General features: G+C 44.1%; 1 protein-coding gene across 12 annotated transcripts in view; it reads left to right on the plus strand.

Moving 5' to 3' along the window:
* The window catches only part of FGF1 (fibroblast growth factor 1), a 108521-nt gene that overhangs the window by 50071 nt on the left and 41897 nt on the right, over positions 1-16553 (plus strand). Inside the window, exon 1 of one of the 12 annotated variants that reach the window (XM_023187750.1) lies at positions 6125-6314. The exons of the other annotated variants lie outside the window; for them this stretch is intronic. The gene's annotated coding sequence lies outside the window, so the exon portion shown is untranslated. Of the gene's footprint in view, positions 1-6124; positions 6315-16553 lie in introns of those variants that run through there. 12 annotated transcript variants of the gene reach the window in all.

Consider the following 16553-nt stretch of genomic DNA (forward strand, 5'->3'; position numbering starts at 1 on the left):
CTTCATCCATGTCCTTGCAAAGGACATGAACTCATCCTTTTTTATGGCTGCATAGTATTCCATGGTATATATGTGCCACATTTTCTTTATCCAGTCTATCATTGGTGGGCATTTGGGTTGGTTCCAAGTCCTTGCTATTGTGAACAGTGCTGCAATAAACATACGTGTGCGTGAAGACACTTGTTCTCTTGGTGTGACCACAGTACAGGCTGAGAATCTTTGATCCAAAAATCCTAAGTCCAAAATGCTCCAAAATCCAAGTTGGCTTTTTTTTTTTTTTTTGAGATGGTGTCTCATTCTGTCACCCAGACTGGAATGCAGTGGTACAATCTAGGCTCACTGCAACCTCCACTTCCTGGGTTCAAGTGATTCTCCTGCCCCAGCCTCCCAAGCAGCTGGAATTACAGGCACACACCACTACGCCCAGCGTGGTACTTTTAGTAGAGATGGAGTTTCATTCACCATGTTGGCCAGGCTAGTCTTGAACTCCTGACCTCAAGTGAGCTGCCTGCCTCAGTCTCCCAAAGTGCTGGGATTACAGGCGTGAGCCACCACGCCCAACCCAAAATCCAAAAATTTTAAGCACTGACGTGACGCCACACGTGGAATATTCTATACCTGACCTCATGTGACAGGTCAAAGTCAAAATGCAGTCGAAACTTTGTTTCATGCATAAAATTACCTTCAGGCTATATGTATAAGGTGTACATGAAACATAAATGAATTTAGTGTTTAGATCTGGGTCCCATCTAAACAGGTGGGAGTGGTCTACCATCTTAGGTCCATTGGTGAGGTCCTTTAAATTAGACTGACAAAAGACAAATTAAGAGGAGAACTACAAGTTTATAAACATGTGCATTGTGCGTGCGCATATGGGAGCACGCAGTACTGACTACCTCGACGCGGTGGTGAGAACTTGGGTTTATGTAGCAGCTTAACAGAAGAACAAAAGATTTTTAGAGAAGTGACAAGACAAAAGAAAAGGACTTTGAGTTGCTAGAGCAGCAAATTGAGGAAAGTAAACATATGGGAGAAACTAATGGCAGAGGAGGGCTAGTTGGTAAGGTTTGTTCCCGTGGTTAACTTCAGTCTTTCCTGGTGGTGAGGGGGCAACTTTACAAATTTATGCTCCGCTTTTAGGCAAATGAGAAACGGCAGAGAGCCTTATCTGCTTCTTCTCAATTGTCTTCAACTAAAAATAATCGATATGCCAAATTGGCTTATTTGGAGGTCGCATACTCTGCCACCCTTCCCCTCCCTCTCTTCACCACCAGCTTCAGCCTGCCCTCTCCTCCTTGCTTCTCCACCTACCCATCTCTGGGGCAAAACTCCATGGTCACTTATTAATCTTCATATTCCTTTACTTCTCTGCCGAAGCTGGTACTTTTGTTCACCCCCTTCTCGACCTTCTCTTCTACTCTGACTTTTGTAATCATTCTGTATGAGTTTCTTTTCTCATTTCCTCTCAGCCCCTCTTCTCTCACGCCCATACCAGGGGATCCCCTGCAGCCCACAGACTCCATCTTCTTCTCTGCTCTCCTGCTCTTCTCCATTAACGATCTCCCCCAGCCTCTGGACTCCAGTCATCAGTGAGCATCACGGGAAAGGTGTTCTCTTTCCCTAAAGTCCTTCCCCTGTGGCTTCAGAACCACATTTCCACTGTCTGAGGGACATGCCCACCTCCGTGCCCTGCAGATACAGCAAACCCAGCGTGCCAAATTCAAAGCATTTATGCCTCAGGAATCTCACATTTCTGCTAGACCAATGCTCCTCAAATTTAATATGCAGACGAGTCACCTGAGGAATCTCGTTGAACTGCAGATTCAGGGAAGACCTGTCTGTAGAGGTGACATCAGGGCTAAGATATGAGCAATGAGGAAGTGGACCAGCAAAGATCTAAGGAAAGAGGAGCCTTTCAGGCTGAGGAAGCAGTTTTTCAGGCATAGGGGAACAGCAAGTGCAAAGATGCTGTGGCAGGTCTGTGCTTGGTGAGTTCAAAGATGAGAAGGAAAACCATAGTCTAGGTAGAGCACAATGATCGAGGGAGGAGAGGGGAGTGATGAGGTCAGGGAGGGGCTGGGGCCTGACCAGGGGCCTGTGGGACACGGTAGGGAGTGTGCATTTTATTCTGAGAGCAATGGAATGCCATCAGAGGGTTGTAAGCAAGCAAGGGGATAGGATCTGACTTAAGCATGTTGCTGCAGCAAGGCAAGAGTTGAAACAAGGAGGCAGGTAGGAAATGATGGTGGCTTGGAACATGGTGGTAGTAATGGAGAAGGTAGAAGAGTTCAGACTGATGATGTATTTTGGAGATAGAATTAATAGAACTTGCTGATTAATTGGATGGGGATAGGTGAAGGAGAGAGGGAAAGACTGACTTCCTTGTTTTGGGGCTGAGGACCTAGAGACATTTACTAAGACTTGAAATATTTGGAAAAGAAAAGCTGGGGAGTTGGGCAAGGGGAATCAATGGTTCTGTCTGGGCCATGTTAAGGATAATTCTTGGACATCCATGTGAAGACATTGAGCAGGCAGTGGGATACAATATAAGATCTGGCTATAAATTACCTTTCCAGCCTTACCCTCATCCTCCATGAACTCATTCTATGTGAGCCACTCTTAATTCCAAGCGGATGGTTTCCTGTTCTCGCCTCACATTTTCCCAACCTGTTCCTTGTCCCTGCTGTATCCTCTGCCCAGTGCACCCGCCAAGCTTGACCTTGTGGGACTCTAATCATGTATACGAATCATTTCAAGTAACTCCAAGTCTCTCTCTCCAAATCACCATCATAAGTGGTTTTTGCTTTGTGGAAACTCTTATTAAAACTAGATGGCTTGTGGCATTTGTCACTTTTTTTTTTCCATGTGAGTTATTTATATGTTTTTACCTCCTGTGTTGGGCTGTAAATTCCTGGAGGGCAGAGCAGAGCTTGCATCCTTTTACTTTTTTAACAGTATCTTCCATGGTATCCAAAAATGTGCTCAGCACATAGAAGGCTACTCATTAAATGTGCTAAATAAATGAATGACTGTATGTCCTAAGATGGTTATCTGAGATTAATTTAGTCATTAGTGGTAAAAGGTGGGACACTTTCTTTCTTTCTTTCTTTTTTTGAGATGGAATCTCACTCTGTTGCCCAGGCTGCAGTTCAGTGGTGTGATCTCGGCTGACTGCAATCTCTGCCTCCCAGGTTCAAGTGATTCTCCCTCCCCAGCTTCCCAAGTAGCTGAGATTACAGATGCCTGCCACCACGCCTAATTTTGTTATTTTTAGTAGAGACAGGGTTTCACCATGTTGGCCAGGCTGGTCTCGAACTCCTGACCTCAAGTGATCTGCCTGCCTCAGCCTCCCAAAGTGCTGGGATTACAGGCGTGAGCCACCGTGCCTGGCTGTGACAGACTTTCTCAACCCTAGGAGGCTGGCTGATGGTCCCTGATGACTGCTGTGTTTCTGGTTTATTGGCATAGAACTACCTCGTGCATGTAGAGTCTCAGCACAGGTGTATCATTGTTTATCTCTATACATGTCACCTGCTTCAGGCAAAGATTATATTCCTTAAAAGAAGTCTGAATCTCATTTATGAACTCACTAAAGAAGCCTATTATTAGAAAAGTTGGTGGTATATTCTTTCCTAAGAAAAACATTACATTTGTAATTTTTTTATTCTCACCACTGCTACCGCATGCCCATATTTTATAAAACTGGACTTCGGGCCCCTTTTCTTTCTGTGGGGGCATGTACATTATGCTAGGGCCCTGGAAACTGGTATTGGGTGCTGAAAACTGGTGTTGAGCCCTGATCGTTTTATGACCTCATGCCCAATCTGTCCATGAGGCTTCCTTCAACTCAGATTGATTTATTCTAATACATTTTGCTTCACAGTGTACCAGGTCACAGATTCTGAAGTAGGGAAGAAACGATGACAGGGTCACACATCAGGTGGGAAGGTCTTAGCACACAGGTTCACAAACACAGAGAAAAGGCTGGGCATGGTGGCTCACACCTGTAATCCTGGCACTTTGGGAGGCCAAGGCGGGTAGATCATGAGATCAGGAGTTCAAGACCAGCCTGGCCAAGATGGTGAAACCTCGTCTCTGCTAGAAACTACAAAAAATTAGCTGGGGCCAGGCGCAGTGACTCACGTGTGTAATCCTAGCACTTTGGGAGGCCGAGGCGGGCGGATCACGAGGTCAGGCGTTTGAGACCAGCCTGATGGGCATGGTGAAACCTGGTCTCAACTAAAAACACAAAAAGTAGCTGGGCGTGAGGGCACTTGCCTGTAATCCCAGCTACTCAGGAGGCTGAGGCAGGAGAATCGCTTGAACTCAGGAGGCAGAATTTGCAGTGAGCTGAGATCGCACACCACTGCACTCCAGTCTGGGGGACAGAGCAAGACTCCGTCTCAAAAAAAAAAAAAAAAATTAGCCCAGCATGGTGGCAGGCACCTGCAATCCCAGTTACTTGGGAGGCAGAGGCAGCAGAGGTTGCAGTGAGCCGAAATCGCACCACTGCACTCCTGCCTGGGTGACAGTAAAATTCTTTCTGAAAAAAAAAAAAGAAAGAAAAAAGTAAAGGAGAGAAAGACAAGATAGAAATGAGCAGTGACTGGAGGGAGGCTGGGCTGTGGCCTGAGCTCAGGAGGGTATGGAAGCTGAGTGAGATTAACACAGAAATAAAACAGAAAGGATGAAGGAGTAATGGAGGTCGTTGGGGGAAGTTGGTAAAAGAACAACACTGTCAGTGACAGAAGCTGTCACCCTACTGAATGTTGATTACATACCAGGCATTGTGATAAGGATCTGCAGGGATTGTCTTTCTTACTTACCCCAATGACTCTGTAGTAGGTCCTATTATTTTACTCATTTTACAGATGAGGAACTTGAGGATCAGAGAGGTTAGAGGGCTTGCTTGGAGTCACAGAGCTAGTAACTAGTACAGCTGGGATTGGAACCCAGGTCAGTTGGATGCCAAAGCCCAGGTTCTTACCCACTCCTTCTACCACCTTCCAATATTGACTCAGGCGCATTTCCTCCCACAATGCCTGCTGTAGGCTGAGGAATGCAGTGTCTCCCAGCACCCCAAAGAGTGAGGTGCTTGGTGAATGAGCTAATTCGGAGGTGTAGCTCAAAAGCCCTGCTATGACTGAGCCGTCTGCCAGGGCTGTGAGTGCTCAGAGCAGAGACGTTCATTCGCCATCAGGGGATACTCACTCCATTGTGCAGGGCCCCACCTAAATGTTTTTTTTTATTGCCTGCCCTTCACCATGAGTAATGCCACTTTCCATTTTAAGCTGGGAGCTTCAGGAGATGACTGCATTACAACCCAGGGTTTAAAGCTAAGAGCTGCCTGGGGAATTACTCACCCACTTCAAGACGCGGCCCACAATGCACCCTCCCACTCAGGATGCTGCTGGAAGACCTTCTTCCTTGCCAAAGCCTAAAAGAAATCTGATTTCCCCTGGAATCCGACTAGGAATGGTGCCAGAATATCAGAAAGCTGGCGAGTTAACTGGTTCTCCAAGTGGAGCTACCGTGCTTGTTTCTGGTCTTCTCATGTGTGCTAAGGTTTTGTTGCTTGTTCATTCATTTGGCATTTGCTAAAGGCCTACTATGTGCCATGCACTCTGCCCATGATGGAGAGACTATCACAAGCTAAACAGCTTTAGTCCTTGCCCTCAGGCAGCTAACAGTCTGGGGGTGTGGGGATAAACAGACAATTATAGGAAAATGTCATAACAGAATATGCTAAATCATATGACATGCGTGCTCAGGGAGTTTTGGAAACCAACAGCCAGAGGATTTACACTAAGGTAGGTATGAAGGATGAGGAGGAGCTGGCTCGGTTTCTTAATTGGAAGCAACCAAAACTGACTCTAGAAGGAGAGTTCAGAGAACCTGGGGTTGCTCCCAGAGTCACTGGGAAGGTGAGGTGGCCCCAAATCATACTGCAGGAATGGTCCAGCCAGACCAAGATGTACGTGTGTATGTGTGTGGTGGGGAATGAGGGGGCGGGTGTAACTTTCAAATACATGGGGTGGGGATTCAGATGCTGGGCAGTCAAAAATGATGACAAATTTCCAGGACAGCAGGTAGAATTAGGGAAGGTGTGGAGGAGAAGGCTGTCTCAGAATGACCTAAGATATTCTGAGTCAGAGAAAACAAAGGGAACAGCTTAAAGAGAGCACCAACTCAGTGAGGCAACCAGGCAGTGAGGCCGGCTGGCCAGGCTTTTGGGGGGATTCCTTAGTGAGTGAGTTCACTGCTCAAAGAAAGGCTTTGCCACTTCTGCAGGGAAGCCAGCCACGGGCCAGCAGGTAAGTATGTTTTAAAGCTTCCTTTTTTGTTTTAGGGCTCCTGTAGACAGTGTGGAAGGCCACAGTTCTCACTACAAGCCTTGAGATTACAGAGCCTAGCTAAGTCGGAAAAATGTTGTCTGCATGAGAATTGGAAAAGATGTTTGGGAGAAGCCACTAGGATAATGCTAATAGCCAACCTTTATTGCTTGTGCTAACATGAGCTTACATGCATTATTTCATTTCATACTCATAACAAGCCTATCAGTTTAGATGAACAGACTGAAGCACAGGGATTTTAAATGACTTGGCTAAGATCCCATGGTTAGCAAATTGTGGAGCTGGGATGCAAATGTAGATCTGTTTTACTATAACTAAGAGTCTGTTGACAGAAAACATGAAAAAGTGAGGGCCAGATGAAGAAGAATGTTATGTGCATAATAGGCGATCGGAAGGAAGCCTAATTCCTTAGTGATCACCTCTCTCATGGGTACAATTTTGAAACTTAAGGTCAGCTATTGCTCCCTACCGAGAAATTTTCAGATAGAATCCAAAAGGGAAAAGCCCTGTTTTCGTAGAGGGAGGCTTAGTAAGGAACTTTAGGCAGTAACTCAGGGTATTGCCTCCTGGGTTGCAGCAAGAGGTATATATAGCATTTTAAAATTGATTTTGTTAGAATAATAATTTCTCTGACTATACAAATAATACATGCTCCTTGTAGAAAATTAGGAAAAAACAGAAAAACATAAAGAAGAAAACAAAAATCAACTTTACTCATACCACCCAGGAATGACTTCTGTCATATTTTGGGCTATGTGTTTGTGTGTGTAATTTGTAGTCTCTTTTTCCGATGCATATACGCTGATACTGTCTTTTAAATTCCAGTTCTTTATATCTTCGATAATTGTTATGACCTTGATTTAGCCCCTTCCTCAAGGGAGAATTATAACATTTAATTTTGCAAATCTGTTGATATGCAGTACAAGCTGGTTTGTTGAAACGAGGAGGCAGAAGCCATAGAGCCTCCAGGGCTGCGTTGGATATAGTGTATGTGAAAGTGCCTAGTTCTTTAAGAAAAACTTGGCTTTTCCTTATTTGTTAATATTTCTAGCTGGTAAGCATTGCCTAAACAAATGCTTAGCATAATGACTAACCTAATCAGGCAACCATATATTTATTAGGAGAGATTTATTCCATACTCTACCTTATGCATGGCATTCATTAATGTTGTGTACACACACACACACACACACACAAACAGAAAAGCAGTTTCTAGGACTCAGCTCCAAGTGGAGTCTGTCCTGATCCTACTTCCCCTTCACTGGTCTACAGGATCCCAGCTCTTCCCATCTCCCAGCCAAACATATTTCAAAAAGCCACAGTCCAACACACAGAGCTCTTTGGCTCTCTCAGGCAGGAGTGCAGCAAGGCCTTAACAGACCTCAGTGAGTGTCTCCTCTGGGAGCCCATGTGGCTCAAGCCAGCACAAAGCCAGATCTATTTGGTGGCCGCTGTTGTCCACTCTTGGCATACTGTATGCCACCCATTCTTGTCCTTTACCCAGATCATCAAGACAAAGTCCTACCAGTTCAGAAGCCCTGTGTGTTCCCTCTTCATATCTTGACATCTGCTTTGTGTTGAGAGTCAGTGGTCAGTCAAGTGCTTGCATGATGCAGCTGGATTTGCTGATGCAAACAAAGTTGCTGGCATGTGAGTTTTCTGACCCTGAAAAGGCCCTACAGAACTATCCCCTCAGGCCTTGATCAGGACATTACGCCCAGGCCAAGGGGACAAGGAAAATGAACTTGAGTGTACTTCATAAGTGACAGCCAAGAGGGAACCAAAGCACCTAGTTTTCTCTTCCCTTCCTGTCTCCATGTAATCTTTTCTTCCTGGGCCATTCCTGGTCCTGGAGGTGAGGTCACTGCTGAGAGCATCCATCTGGTGACCCAGGAAGCCAAGGGTCAGCTGGCTCCTCTGACAGTGGTGGATGCCTTAATGTGCTCCTCCTAGAAGAGGGCTCTTTTTAACTCTTGCTTTTCTGCTTTGTTTTCCCATGCTTCATTTGATTTTCTTTTTACTTACAAAAGTAAGCAGTTAATTTATGTGTCTATTTGAGAGGTTAATCATCTCCAGTGCCACCTTCAGATCCATTTTTTTTTTTTTTTTTTTTTTTTTTTTTTTGAGACGGAGTCTCGCTCTGTCGCGGCCCAGGCTGGAGCGCAGTGGCTGGATCTCAGCTCACTGCAAGCTCTGCCTCCCAGGTTTACACCTTTCTCCTGCCTCAGCCTCCCGAGTAGCTGGGACTACAGGTGTCCGCCACCTCGCCCAGCTAGTTTTTGTATTTTTTTTTTTTAGTAGAGACGGGGTTTCACCGTGTTAGCCAGGATGGTCTCGATCTCTTGACCTCGTGATCCGCCCGTCTCGGCTTCGCAAAGTGCTGGGATTACAGGCTTGAGCCACTGCGCCCGGCCCAGATCCATTTTTTAGCTCCATGAAATTCATAAGATTCTCTACGTATTCCATTTGTAAACCGAAACTGAATAATAATTCGGATGCCTAAAATACCTCTTAGCCCTGGGAGTGACTGAATTTCTCAAATCTGTTTTATCATCTGTAAAAATAGAATCATAAGATTCTTTTTACGTACTGCATTTGTAAACAGAAACTGAATAATAATTCGGATGCCTAAAATACCTCTTAGCCCTGGGAGCTACTTAATTTCTCAAGATCTCAGTTTTATAATCTGTAAAAATGGAAATAACACCATTTATACCGTGGTGCTGTTATAATAAATCATGAGATAAAGTACTCAATAATATAGTACAAATAAATTAGATTCAATTCATTACAATATGTTTTTATAACAAATTTACCTTTACAACAAGTGATACTGGTTTTTCATTTTCATTATTGATATCAATTTCCATTTAAAATGAATTTCAGCTTAAACTGAAAATACTTCAAAATACTAATTGAATAAAAAATACATTCTAGCTGTATATATTTAGATTATTCAAGACAAAAACATTCTGAATATATAGAAAATTAAGCCCTGCAGAAAAAGGAAATGACAAACACAAGAAGACAAGAAACCCTAACTGAACCCTAAATCAACCAGCTAATCAGACAGCAGAAATCTCAGCTCAAACAAGGACCAAGAGTTGGAGGAAGCATGTAACATAATTCTCAATGGCTTTTTAATCACTAAGACCAAAATAGCAAAATAGGCAGTTAGTCCTCATTGCCCCATCTTCTTTTTGTGACCCTCACAACTTCTTTTGTTATCCCGGCCAATCTCCACTGGAAAGTCTCAAAGCATTCAACATTCTCCATTAGAAGAACCACCTAAGTGTGGGGTCTCTATACTCCCAAATTATCTTTCCCTTCCCTGCAATCAAAACTCTGCTTTTTGTAATACTTATGTCTCCAAAGTGTTATCCAGAAATCCTGGTATTCAGTTGAATAAACACCAACAGATATTCACAGAGCATCTACCAAGTGTACGGAGAGAGTACATGTCTATGGGGGAAGGGAGTGCACAAGATCCAATCCCTGCCTTCGAGGAGTTGAAGATTCCCAAGGGAGGCCAAACAGAGGATGCAAATAGCTCTAATTACAGGGTAGAATACAGTGACTGCCACAAACAGCTACAGCCAATATGCACAGGATGTCATAGGAGGAAATGACTTTTGGCTTGGTGGGGATGAGGACAGGTTCAGATGGAGGCAGCATTGGTTCTCCGAGAAGCATTTGACTTTAAAAAGATTGTATTAACTCTTGTGCCCTACCCCTTAATTGGTGGATTATTTCGAGTCTCTTGCCTATTCTTGGATAACAGCTGGAAGAAGGTACCACATCCTGCTGTTTCTTCTCTGAGACAGGCCATCTCCCTGCTCATGAGTATCACAAGCCCACAAGACAGGCTTAGGTGCATGTGGCTCTGTGCACGATCCTGACCCCACCTGGCAAAGGCCTCAGCTCCAATGCCGCTTCCTCAGAGAGACCCCCCGACCATACTCCACCTCCTGGTGCACTCTCCCCTCCAGCCCCCATGGGCTCCTTTCTACCAGGAGATACGGGGATTAGCACCATTTTAGATTTTCTTAGTTAGCTGTTCACTTTTTAAAGATTTAATATCTCCCCCTATAGGAATAAAAATTGACAAGGAAAGCAGGGTCTTTGCTTTTCTCGTTTACCCCTGTGTTCCCAGTGCCTGATAAATCACAGTATGTAATACATATTTGTTGAACAAATTAATGAATAATAGTCTAATTCAGTCTCTTCTCAAGTTTCTTCCTCTCTCTGGTTTGTTTTTATGAAGAGGGGTCCAGGGTTTTAGAAAATATATATGATTCATTTCAAAGTGATTCAATCAAAAATACTCAAACTTGGGTTCAGTATGGCAATTGACAAATTAGCAGAGTTTAACAGACTTTGGTTTGTGAGGAGACTTGAGCCATTAGGCATCTTTTCAGGTAAACTGATATGCCACACTAGATGGGACAGATCATCATTTATCCCTCCCACCATCCTTTCTCTCAACAAACATTTTTTTCCAGCTTTATTAAGGTATTATTGACAAATAAAAGTTGCACATATTTAGGGAATATGATGTGATGTTTTGATCATGTGTACATTGTGAAATGATTACTATGATCAAGCTAGTTAACGTATCCATCACCTTGCATCATTATCATTTTGTGTGTGCATGGTGAAAACATGTCAGATCTACCCTCTTGGCAATCTTCAAGTATACCACACATTATTGACCACGGTCACCATGCTGTACAATAGATCTCTAGAACCTATTCATTTTGTCTAACTGAATCTTTGTACCCTTAAACCAACATCTCCTCATTTCCACTTCCCTCTCCCCAGTCCCTGGCAACCACCATTCTACTCTCTACTTCAATGAGTTTGACTTCTTTTAGATTCCACATATAAGTGAGATCATGAGGTATTTGTCTTTCTGTGTCTGGTTTATTTCACTTAGCATCATGTTCTCTAGGTTCATCCGTGTTGTCACAAATGACAGGATTTTCCTCTTTTTATGGATGAATAGTATTCCACTGTCTGTATATACCACATTTTCCTTACCCATTCATCTGTAAATGGACACTTAAGTTGATTCCATATCTTGGCTATTATGAATAATGTAGCAATGCACACAGGAGTGCAGGTATCTATTTGAGATACTGATTACAATTCCTTTGAATATATGCCCAAGAGTGGGATTGCTGGATCATGTGGTAGTTCTATTTTTATTTTTTTGAGGAACTTCCATACTGTTTTCCATAATGGCCGTACTAATTTTTACTTCCACAATAGTGCACGAGGGTTTCCCTTTCTCCACATCCTCACCAATACTTGTTATCTTTTGTCTTTTTGATATTAGCTATTCTAACATGCGTGAGGTGGTATCTCATTGTAGTTTTAATTTGTGTTTCCCTAATGATTAGCAATGTTGAGCATTTTTACCTATACCTGTTGGCCATTTGTATGTCTTCTTTTGAGAATTATCTGTTCAGGTCCTTTACCGATTTTTAATGGGATTGCTTTCTTACTGTTGAGTTGTTTGGGTTCCTTATATATTCTGGATATTAACACCTTATCAGATGTGTTTGCAAATATTTTCTCCCATTGCATAGGTTTTCTCTTCACTCTGTTTTCTTTGCTGCCCAGAAACTTTTTAGTTTGATGCAATTCCATTGAACTATTTTTGCTTTCATTGTCTGTGTTTTTGGAATCATATCCAAAAAATGATTACCCGGACCAGTGCCAAGAAGCTTCCTCCTATGCTTTCTTCTAGCAGATTTACAAACTCCGGTCTTACATATGAGACTTCAATTCATTTTGAGTTGATCTTTGTCCTTTGTGTGAGTCAACACATATTTATTAAGCACATATTATGTTCCAGGCTTGTGCTAGACATGGGATAAAAAGCTGAGCAAGACAGGGGTTCTGCCCTAATGAAGCAAAGTCCAAGGAAACATTCAAATAACTAGCATGAAGCCTCCGGGGTGAAGTCTGACGGAGAAGGAGGAATATCCTGGGGGTTGTGACAGGTGGAGGTGGTGGCGATGTCGGCAAAGAGAGGTCCATGCCAACAGAAAAGCAAGTTCAAAGGCTCAAGGTGAGAGTAAGCGTGGCACATTTGAGAACTAAAAGGAGTTCACTCTTGTTTGAGGCCACTGATGGTTCAAAGCTAGGGAACTCTTGGGCCATCTGTCTTTACTCAGTACAAAGACCAGGAGAGCTTGGGGGCAGAGTGGTTCACCAGCTATCCTCAGGAAATGATTGGAATGAAAGCTCTGCCGGCTTTGTTCACTGCCATGCTTTGTGCACTGTCTGAGAATGGAGCCAGAACATAGTAGATTGTTAATGACCATTTGCTGATCAGATGAATGAAGCCCCCACAGACAGTCTCAGCTTTCTCCTCTAGCATCACCAAGCCCCACAAAGTCATAAGACCGGAAGGCATCTTGAGAGCCAGCTGGTGCACCCTTTCCCCTCCAGGCTCTGTCCTGCCCTTAAACCTCCCACAAATGGCACTGTTTTGTAGATGTTATAAACTACAGTGGCATGACTTGTAAATTGGGTTCTTGAGATCATACTCACACCAAGGGAGAGACAATGTGTCACCTGGTGAGTCCAGGGCAGGGTGCAGAAGAGCAGGGATGACAGTCCTGGATGCCAGGCTGCATGGCAGGCAGCGAGGGAGCTCTGGCTCCCAGCACTGTTTGTCAGCTAGTAAGACGCCATAGTGCTTCTCTTCCAAATGTGCCTCTGAAGGCCAATGACCTCCACATTCTCAAAGCAGTACATCTCGTTTGGAAATCCTTATATTCCTGGTATCCTTGGTGTTGGGATTTTAAAATTCGAGTTGAGTTCATCTCCCAGTACCATGCCCTGGCTAAATGCCACTGTCTCTCCCAGAGAAGGCCACTGGGCTGACATACTCAAGGTGTCCTGGCTGGAAAGCTGTGAGCAGTGGACACAGCATTTGGCCCATACCCACACATACCACTTGATCTGAGGTCCCATGACCTCTTACTTGGGCAAATGCAGCTGATTTCCTTGCCTTTCCTCCAATTCATCACTCAGCAGCCAGAGTGACATTTTAAAAATGCAAATCTGATAACATCACATCCCAGCCTGAGTATTCCATAGTTTCCCACAGCCCTTCAGACACATGCTTATAGAACCCTGTGTGGCCTGTCCCTTCCAGCTTCTCCAGCCACAGCCCTCTCCCCTCATCCATAATGGACTCTGTTCAGTTCCCCCAAGTAAAACTTGCTCTTTTTGGACTCATGACCTTTGCACATACTTTTACCTGCAACCTCCCTCTCTCTACTTACTAGTAATGGAAATATCCCTTCCTCTAAGAAGTCTTCTGAAGTCTCCCAGGCCCTGTAGGTTGCTTATTACCTGGCTCTCAGGGCGACCTGGACTTTGCCACTATAATACTCAGTCCATTCAAAATCCCTTGCATGGGGAAAGGTCTTCCCCACTGGAATTCAAACTTCAAGAGCGCCTCTCCGTGTCTGCCTTGTTATTCACGATATTCCTTATGTCTGGCACTTGGTAGGTACTCATTGAATATGTGTCAAGTGAATGAATGAGTCCTCCGATTGTTAAAAAGCTGGGAACAACTTTACCAAATAGAATAAGAGGCAGAGACAAACTGAAACATAACAGGACCTCATGGTAATCCTGAGCCACCTCCCTTCCTCACCCTAAAGGCCTGATGTCATCATATGATGGGCTTGTGTGTTGTGATTAGGTCCCAGTTCTTGAGATCCGGTTTCGGGCTCACTTCAGAGAAAGCTGGGCCCTCCCATTAGGCACCATCATGATCAGCAAAGCAGAACCGTGGAGCAAATCAGACACGGTGCAGATGCATTGGTGTACCTGCTAGTGGCCCGTGCCTCTCGTCTCACTGCAGAGGCAGAAAATCCGGCCCCAGCATCACACAGCAAAACAGAGCAAGAAGGAGGGGGAGTCTTCACTTATGTTGCCTCACCCTCTGTTTTATTTTCTTCCCCCCAGCAGCAACAAACAATAATTCAGTAAAGGAAATACGAGTAATGGAAAGAAAGAGAAAAAAATAAACATATAAAAATGGGCAGTGTCCCCAGGGCCACTGCTTTTAAAGAAAACAAAAGAGTAGATTTGGAGATATTTCGGTGGCTTTGCTAAAAAGAGAAGAATCATCAAGCCTTCCCTTCCTTTCTAGGCTGCACTGCTTTCCTCTATCTTGATGCAGAAAAAAATATCACCCAGACTAGGGAGTCTCACATCAGAACCCCCGGTGGAGTCTTGCTGAACATGTGGGTGCCAGCCCTGACTCAGTCTAGCAAATTAGAACCCTCTGTTGGGGGAACCTATGTGATTCCCATGCAGGTGGGCCCTATTGTGGGGAAGAAAGCTCAGGGTGGGAGTGCCATGGTATGTCTTGTGCCTTGTAACACAAGATGCAGCTTGGGTAAGAAGCTCAGGTCTGTAATTGGGAATTCCAGCGTCAGGCACTGCAAACCTCCTTTAAAATAAAGCACCATAAGCTTGACTTCGGATATGCAGAAAAATGAAGATTGTCGATTTCACCTTCTGTGGAAAGGGCGGGGGGCATATTCTATTCATTTTATTCACTTAAGTCAACACTGACTGAGCTGCTCCCATAGGGAAGGGCCTGTGCCAGGTACAATAGAAAGGTGATGATGGCAATGGATTTGAGCAAGATGAAGATAATGGTAACTTATATTTTCTGAGACCTTAGTATGTGCCAGGTGTTTTACATGCATTATCTCATTTAATCCTCCCAGCACCCTATGAGGTACTATTACCATCCCCATTCTGTGGACAAGAAAACTGAAGAAAAATGAGGCACAGGGAAGTGGAGTGACTTGCACAAAGTCACCCAGCAAGTTAGTGCAGAGCCACAGGAGGAGTCAGGTCTCCCGGACTCTGGAGTCTAGTCTCAACCATTACAGTGTAAGTCTTCCTTAAGACATTCAGTCTCTGCCTTTCTAATACTTAAATTAAGTGGAAAAGGTACAAGAAAATCAAAAGAACTCCAAATTATACAGTTTTATGCAACAATGAACAATCGACCTAGTGACATCTGGTGAGTCTTATCCTGTTCTGGCTAATTACTCAGCCTGACTATTGGTTAGTCTTTGTTACAAGGAGTTGTGGAAAAAAAAAAAAAAAAAAAGCAATAACCAAAGCAACTATTTTCCCTCCTCTGTGGAAGGGTGGAGTCAGCACATTTTTAGAGAAAGTCAAACAGTCCCATTATTCACAAGAGTGCAGGAGCCAGAAGCTCGGCAGTCCAAACTGGGGAGGGAGGCTTCACTATTTTGTGAACGAACTCCCAAAGGATGAAAGACATTAATAATACTATTTGTGGTGAGCTTATCATATGCTGCATACTGCACTATTACCTCTGCATGTTATTATCGAATTTGATCTTTGCAACTCTTTGAGTGAGTACTATTCAGATGAGGAACCAGACTCAGAGAGGCTAGCAACTGGCCTATGGTCACACATCTGCTCAGTGGCAAGGGGTCTGAATTCCAGCCAGCTTCTTACCCAGAATCTAGGCTGTCTCTTATTTTAAATACAAAGATACCATTTGGAATGCTAAGTGAGCAAGAATTCACAACTGTCTGCCATTTTTAACTTGGCTGTGCCAAGCCTCACTTCAATCTGGGAGACTGGCTGGATTCTTACTTCAGCAAGTATTACTTCAATACACTATGTTCTGTGCCAGGCACAAAAGCCCTGCATTTAATAAGTGGGAGACGTGGTCACAATGGATAAAAGGAACACACATAAAACACTTAGAGGTGGCCAGGCGCGGTGGCTCAAGCCTGTAATCCCAGCACTTTGGGAGGCCGAGGCAGGCAGGTCACGAGGTCAGGAGATCGAGACCATGCTGGCTAACATGGTGAAACCCCGTCTCTACTAAAAATACAAAAAAATTAGCCGAATGTGGTGGCGGGCACCTGTAGTCCCAACTACTCGGGAGGCTGAGGCAAGAGAATGGTGTGAACCCGGGAGGCGGAGCTTGCAGTGAGCCGAGATCGCGCCATTGCACTCCAGCCTGGGTGACAGAGCAAGACTCCATCTCAAAAAAAAAAAAAAAAAAAAAAAAAAAAAAAAACACTTAGAGGTGATTTCACTAGAGGGAGGTCTTATCAACCAAGTCATCAGTGCCTGGAGACTCACGGAGGAGCTAAGCTTTGAACAGATGCC

The sequence above is a fragment of the Piliocolobus tephrosceles genome, chromosome 4 (assembly GCF_002776525.5).
Source record: "Piliocolobus tephrosceles isolate RC106 chromosome 4, ASM277652v3, whole genome shotgun sequence".
Taxonomy (NCBI): Eukaryota; Metazoa; Chordata; class Mammalia; order Primates; family Cercopithecidae; genus Piliocolobus; species Piliocolobus tephrosceles.